Source organism: Thalia democratica, unplaced genomic scaffold (assembly GCF_965202585.1).
Source record: "Thalia democratica unplaced genomic scaffold, ktThaDemo2.hap1.1 HAP1_SCAFFOLD_222, whole genome shotgun sequence".
Taxonomy (NCBI): Eukaryota; Metazoa; Chordata; class Thaliacea; order Salpida; family Salpidae; genus Thalia; species Thalia democratica.
The window spans coordinates 76468-84006 of NW_028139341.1; the positions used below are offsets into that span (position 1 = coordinate 76468).

Below are 7539 nucleotides of genomic sequence, written 5' to 3' on the forward strand. Positions count from 1 at the left end.
TATACTACGTCACATGAAAAAGTTGAAATTGCTTTCTTAAATTTTCATACCAAATACATAAATTCTCATTTCGTTTACTTTTGAAAATACAAATTTAAGATGTTATTAAAAACAAACGCAAATTTAACAACTCCTAAAATTGTTTAGTACTACGTTATAGTGAGCTTAAAATTACTGTTTACTACTTACAAATTAACACAATAAAAAACAAAAATTAAAAAAAAAGTTTATTAAAGTCATGTATTACAAAATAATGACAACTTTATTAAATTTACAAAAATTGTTTTACATCATTTTCTTTCCTGGCATGTAACCCTTTTGTGGGTTGTATCCTGGGTTGTAACCTGAAAAAACAATTAACATTAAAATAATTAATAATGAAAAACACTTATAACAAAAAATTAAACCAGTAAATTAGCTGTGATTTTTCAGTAGTAATGTAAATGTTGTTTAAAAGCAAAAAAAAAAAACATATTTATGGTATTTAAACGAACACGTTTAAAAATAGAAAATATATTTTACGCTTTTGGAATGGATAAGTACCCAGTATAATTTTGAAAACTCATAGAAGTTTAAAAGTTTTGTTTAAATGTTCAACAGATCACGTTTATGCATAAGTGTTAAAAACAAATCAAGTAAATTAAAAATATGAATATATAGTTAAGTACCTTTTTGTGGGCCTGGGGCGTATGGTCCTGGTCCGTATTCTGTAAATTAAATTAGAAAATCAAAAACAGTTAAAATCAAAAAAAAAAACATATTATATGTTATGATAATCTTATTAAATAAAAAACTAGTACTTCAATTTAATATACAATCACAATGTTGTTATTTCTGTAAACAACACATAACTAAAATGTTTAAACTACTAAAAACAAATTTGTTATTTTAGCAAGTAGTAAGCATAAAAATACTGAATTCTAATTTTACCATAATGTAACATACTTGTTAAAAACTAAATATAAAGAATTTTGCGATAACGTACATGCAGTATTTTTTGATGTAACAAAATAAGTACTTTTGAAATGCTTTTTTTTTACAAACTCTACGCTTGATAGTAATTCAATATAAGTAAGTTACTTGACATTGTTAATTAACTCGTTCAATTTTATTTGTAATATATAAATAAAAAATAACTTAATAATAAAAAACTTCAAAAAACATACTTTGTTGACCTCCGTAAACTGTAAAAACAATCAATGGTTATTACAATGTTTATACATTATATAAGATATTTAAAAATTATATATATATATGTTTAGATCAATAACAAAACTTTCATTTACCGAAGCACAGTTAATAAACTCCGTTCAATTTTTTTACTATTCAGTTGTAACTTGATATTTTAAACAAACACATACAAACTGAAATAAGAAAAAAACAACAACCAATATGTTTAACTTATTAAATAAATGCACAAATAATAGAAAAATTAAAAAACAAGTTTCTACTGTTTACAGCTGTTTCAGCGCTTAAACGTCAGTTAATTTTTTATACGTTGATACGCAAATTACAAGCAAAATACAGAATTGCATTAATATTCATTGTACGATATATATATATAGAAAATAAGGGGACTGTTTAAACTTAATTACTTTCTACTGAGCCCACTTAAAAACCTTTTAAATAACTTATTAGGAAAATGCAATTTTATAAAAACCATAAAACGTTTCATAAAGACAAAAAACGATTATCTTTAATCTTCAGCTGGTTCAATTTAAAATAAAAAGCTGTTTACTATATATATATATAAAATAAGGTTAATATTCAAACTTGAACACCTTCTACTGGGCCCACTTGAACGGCTATTAAATAATTTATTGAAATGACGATTTTAAAAATACTGAAACATATGTTTCATAAAGACAAAAAAGATTGTCTTTAATCTTCATCCAAAAGATGAAAAAGTTTACAAAAAAAAACAAAAATAATATGACGTAAGAATTGAACATTGTACATTACAAATATTCAGTACAAAAATCGATCTACCATCTAACTCTTAAAATATAACAATTTTTGAAGTATTTTATAGTCAATTAAATGTTTTTTTCGTTAATTTTAGTTGTTTGATTAGTTAGATGGTAGATAGATTTTTGGACTGAATATTTCTAATATACAATGTTCAATTCTTACGTCATATTGTTTTTGTTTTTTTTGTAAACTTTTGTATCTTTGTTTACCAAAGTGCTATTTATTTTAAATTTGAACTGGCTGAAAATTAAAGACAATCTTTGTTGTCTTTATGAAACATATGTTTCAGTGTTTTTAAAATCGTCGTTTCAATAATTTATATATATATATATATATATGCGCACTTATTATTAAGTTTGATGTAAAACAATTACCTGGAGTTGGTTGGTATTGAGGTTGTGGGCGTGGGGCGTGCACTGAAAATAAAAAAATTATTATAAAATATAATATTAACTTATATAGTGGTGTATACAACGGAAAATTTATTTAGAAAAAATGTTAACTCTTAAATAGACATATTTAGTGGTGTGTTCACTAAAAAAATAAAAAAATTATATCGTAAAAAAGTATGAAATAAAAACATATATAGTGGGGAGTACACAGTAAAAACACGAAATTACAAATAAACTTTTTTAATTTTCTAATGAATACGGGGTGGTACTTATACTAATACATTTAAATAAACAAAAACTATATAATATACATTGAAAAAAAGTTTCGGTCAATACTGCTCGACTACTTAAATTGGAGCTAAACATCTAATTTTTTAACAAACAACAGTTTTATATAGCTGCTTTATATATATGAGATGTTTCTTTCTCATATATTCTTCAGTAAAGCACAAAGCTTTAGTTTATTTAACATGGTTTGCAGAAGTTTAGAATTTAATTTTTTGAATAAATACTACGACTTCGTAATAATGAAGGTTTTTGTGCGGTAGATTTGAAAAAAACGCTGCTTTTAGTTTTGTCATTGGTTTGTGCACACAAGCAGTTTAAAACATTTTTCCTATATAAACTTTTCTTTTCTTACTTTGAATTATTTTAATAGAACTTACTAAACCGTTCAAAATAAACAAATTCAACCTACAAAACTAAAGCTTTTGCTGAGGATTACATTAGATTGAAATATCTTATTTATGAAAAAACTATATAAAACTGTATTTTACTGCATAATTAAAATTCTATATAAATATATAGTTACTTGGTTGTCCAACGTGTCCTGGGTGGTAACGTTGTCCTCCGCATCCTGGTGCGTAGCCACCTGGTGCGTATCCTGAAAACAATTATTTGAAAATATTTTAAATGACTTAATTAATTTCATTTTATTATCCGCTATATATGATGGATACAAATGTTATGATTTTTCTACTAAACATGGAAAAAATCTAAACAAATTTTGTGTGATGCTAACGATAAATTCTTAAAAAAGGTAAAAAAAAATTGTTGAAAGTTATAAAATTAGTTTTGTTTTTATTATTATATTTAATAAAAAAAAATTCAGATTTTTTCGTTCAATATGAAAAAATTTGAACACTTTTTATTGTGACAAAAGTATTAAAAAATTTGAAAATTCAAATAATTTGATACTTAAAATACTAGTATTAATTTTATTTTTGTTTTTCCTTTATCAAAAACTATTTTCAAACGTTTATTTTCACTAACCCTTTTGGTAGCCTGGTTGGTAACCTTTTTGGTAACCTGAAAAAAATTAAAATTATTTTGAAAAAAAAAATGCAGTTATTCAATATTTAAAACATATATATATATATATATATATATATATATATATATAACAATGACTATAATTCAGTGTTTAAATAGTTGTTAAAAGTGTTTACTTTTTTATCGCCTGAATACATAGTTGTTCATTATTTTTGTAAAAGTTTAAACTTCTAACACATGTATAAATAGTGACTGTGGTTCAATGGGTTGTTTAAAGTTGTTGGTTAAAAAAACGTAGGGCTTGTAATAGGCAGTAATAAAATGCATGTTTATAAAACATATTTGTTTATATAGTAATAAAACTTTCAAATAGTTAAATCTAATTGGTTGTAAAATTCTTTTTGTTTTTTACTTTCAACTAAATTTTATTCCTAAAACTGTTTTTTAGAAGTTCTCTACTTTATTACTGTTTTCGTTAATATGTTTTAATTTTTTATTAAAACATATTAACATATTGTATGTTAAATATTAAAAAAAATTGTTCTGTTCAAAATTCAAAATTTATAGCATTAGTTATGGATTTTTAAGTCTCAAGTTAAAGAAAAGTAAAACACTGTTTTATAAACTTAACCTTATAAACTATTTGACCTATATAAGCAGATGCACAAAGTAATTATTTTATTTCAAAAAAGTTTTAAGTTAAGATTTAATGTTAAATTCAAAGTCGAGTGTTATCGTTTTTGTTATTAAACTTTTTTCAAGTGTTTAGTAATTTAATATGTTCCTACGAACTTGTTTTGACGTCATCAATCACTGCCTGTTGTTGTTGATGGTAATTATATAAACAATAATAACAAAAACTTAACAAAATTAACAACAATTGCAACTTTACTTTTGTTTTATTTCGTATAATTAAAGTGGTAAAAAAGTATTGTAAGCATTTTTAGATATGATATTATTTTTTTGCTTTTTAAAAAGCAAGTATAGTTTTGACAAAAACTTTAAAAAAATACGTTATTTTTTTAGATTATATAAACTTTTAATGAATATAATTTTTATTTATTTTGTAGCTCGATTTATGAAATTTTTGATATAATATTTTATTTGTTTAATTACTCCACCATTTTGAGGTAATTTTTGTTTGGTGAATAAACAGTAACGATTTAATGCAAACTTTAAAATTTAATAATTTTTGTCATTACGTTATTAGAACTTCTGCGTGCTTATAGTTTTCATTATTTCTAAAATATTAGTTTTAGATAAAAATGTTTTTCAAGTATTCATGGTTTATGAAATAAGACATTTTACTCGGCTTTCTAAATAGTTACTTATAGTCTTAATTGTTTTTAATTAGTTTTAAATATATTTTTTACCAAAATAACTAGTAGTTCTAAATTTTTAAATTAAATTTTTTCACATGATTAGCCTTATTTAAAATTAAAAAACTTGTTACAAAATAATAATCACCTGGTCCTGGTTGGTAGGCTCCCTTACCTAAAAAATAAATATAAACAATACTATTTATATATTAATAAGTTAATTTAAAACAAGTTAAGTGTATTTTTTTTAATATGCACCAACGTTTAATAGAACAACTTATTTTAAGTAGTTTACTGAAAGTTTTCATTACTTAGATACAAAAAAGGAAAATGTATAAATGAGTGTCCATTAACGAAATAGAATATTATTTTTGTCTTATATAAATTGAACTAAAATTCTCAGCACGTTATTATCTGAAAATTTAATTTCGGTTAGAGTTTTATACCTACCTAGATTTTCGGACGTATAGTATTTCTATTACTAATTTTAGAAAAAGCAACAGTTCATATACTACAAATTAAAAAAAAAAAAACTTTAAAAACAACAAACATGGGTTTTACTTTATTTTAAAATTATACTTGCTAAAAATTTATTATAATTATACACCTTATGAAAAATTTTTGAATATTGTTAGTATTAGTTATTGATTTATGCATAATATATACAACATTCTTTTATTTACATAATATCCTTTGTTTCTTACCAGTCATTGGTCCTGGGCCGTAGCATGGAGCAGCGATAGTGCATCCGATAAGAGCGAGAATGATAACCAATTTCATTTTTAACAGTTAACAGTCAATGTATTCAGTTTGATATTGAAAATCGGAAATTGTTCAGTATATATACATTAAAAAAATCAAGTATCGATTTAGTTGTTGAAGTTTGTATGAAAACAATACTCTTGCGGCTAATTAAAAGTTTAAAATAAGTTTTTAATAAAATAAATAAACATAAAAATCAGTGAAAAAATGAATACTTGGCGGGTAAAAATCAATGTTTCCAGCTTGAAAAAACACCGCTATCGATTCGTTTAAGTAACACGCGTACAAAAATATGATGACGAAATTTTACCCGCGGTTGAAATTACTCGCCGCGTTTTGAAATTATACATGTCAAGTTCAATTTGTGAAATTGGCAAATGAGCGTTATCGGTGCAGATTATAAAATGCAGATTATAAAGAATAAAATGAAAAATTCTCATCGTTAGTTTTTGATAGCCGTATTCAATCTAATTTGAATTAAGATAGCATAGGTAATATTTAAGCTTATCTAAATTAAAATGTTCTATTCAGTTTAATAAGTCTTTTATCTATTTTTTTCTATTAAGTTTTCAAAGTCAACTCTTTAATTCTCGTATAACAACTTTCGACTATGATATATTTATTTTCTACATTTGAGAGCTTCACTTTTAGTCTTTTGTTTAGATTGAAACATTATAACTTTTACTTCAAAAAGTATTTATAAAGAATAGCAAAAACGTAAGTTAAGTAAGTAAGTTTATTATTTGAATAATATTCAAATATGTATTTCAATTTAACTATTGTGAAAATGTTTTAATACAAATTGTAACGGGCAGTTTGCTTAGCACTACTATAGCTAAAAGAAAAAGTACTTGTTTGTAAAGATACGAATCAAACTATTTTATTATTACAGCTAAAAAACTACTTCAACTTGATAAGTTAATGAATAAAAGAACTTACAAACCACGAGATTAAAATAAAACTTTGAAATATCATTTTCCGCTATTAGTTTACATTTTACTGCAATGAAAAATGAGCTTAGTTGATATTTTGTAATAACATACACAAAACAAAAAATAAAATATGTTATTCAAAAAGCTATAATTCTAGATTTAACTTCAAAGTTATCATTCAACTATGCAACTCAATGAAAATAAAAATTGTAGATACTAGACCAGGCTTTCCCAAGGTGGGCCAAATGACCCCCTTTGGGGCCATGAGGTCATAATTTTAAACTTACACTAGATATTTTTGAGTTGATGTTGACGAGCAAAAAAAAGGACTTAGGTGTTTTTAGTGGTAGTTTTTTGAGTAATCTTGTTGGGGAGGGCCATAGCTTTTTTAATTTCTGTTTAGGGGCTTTTTGAAAAAAGATTGGGGATAGCCTGTACTTGACTTTCTACCGCCTAAAATAGAAAGTCGTATTTAACGAAAATAGAGAAATAATTGCATTTGATCAAATTTTTTTAAAAACCGTTATTTTAAGCTCGATTAAATATATCTAATAAGATGTTTTTAAATATAAATTATTAAAATAGTTTTATGAAGAACTTAAAAGATTTTCAGTAAGTTGGTAGTCGTTACAAAATTTCTAAATTTCCTTCCAACTAAACGCATTTAGTACATTTTTATGAACACAAATACCGACTGTTTTAGTATGTTTAACTCTTAAATTAAACTTATATTTCAAAAGATCTACAATGTGATGTAAATGATTGTGAATAACTCATTATTTTATTAGTTTATACTACACGTACAACGTTACAAGTATTAAAACTGCATTGTTTTCAAGTTTGATTTCATTACACAATGTTTTATAAATAAACAAAAACAAAAAACAAGTT

At 23.9% G+C, this 7539-nt stretch overlaps 1 long non-coding RNA gene across 1 annotated transcript; it reads right to left on the reverse strand.

Moving 5' to 3' along the window:
- Positions 1-1767: 1767 nt before the first annotated feature.
- On the reverse strand, positions 1768-5769 carry LOC145845959 (uncharacterized). The gene is made up of 6 exons (XR_014370611.1): positions 5659-5769; positions 5103-5129; positions 3636-3671; positions 3175-3246; positions 2346-2387; positions 1768-1805 (listed from the first exon to the last, which is right to left on the reverse strand). It is a non-coding gene; the product is annotated as an uncharacterized LOC145845959 (long non-coding RNA).
- Positions 5770-7539: the final 1770 nt, after the last annotated feature.